The sequence below is a fragment of the Coregonus clupeaformis genome, chromosome 35 (assembly GCF_020615455.1).
Source record: "Coregonus clupeaformis isolate EN_2021a chromosome 35, ASM2061545v1, whole genome shotgun sequence".
NCBI classification, from domain to species: Eukaryota; Metazoa; Chordata; class Actinopteri; order Salmoniformes; family Salmonidae; genus Coregonus; species Coregonus clupeaformis.
Window position 1 is genome coordinate 16,945,053 of NC_059226.1, and position 235 is coordinate 16,945,287.

The following is a 235-nucleotide window of genomic DNA, read 5'->3' on the forward strand; positions in this document are numbered from 1 at the left end:
CAGAGCTGCAAGGCCAGCAGCACTCCTGACCTCCTGCATTCCAGCCAGTTACAGACACAATCATTTGATACTGTTAGTTTGGTCTGTGATGACTAACAGGACCTCATGCACAGAGAGTTTATGGGGTTAGGGTTAGGATTAGGGTTAGGCACCCCACAAATCATTCCATGGCAAAGAGAAATGCCCACCAGAATGCAAAATAGCAAATTAAAAAGTGTTTCTCAGGTTAGTGTAG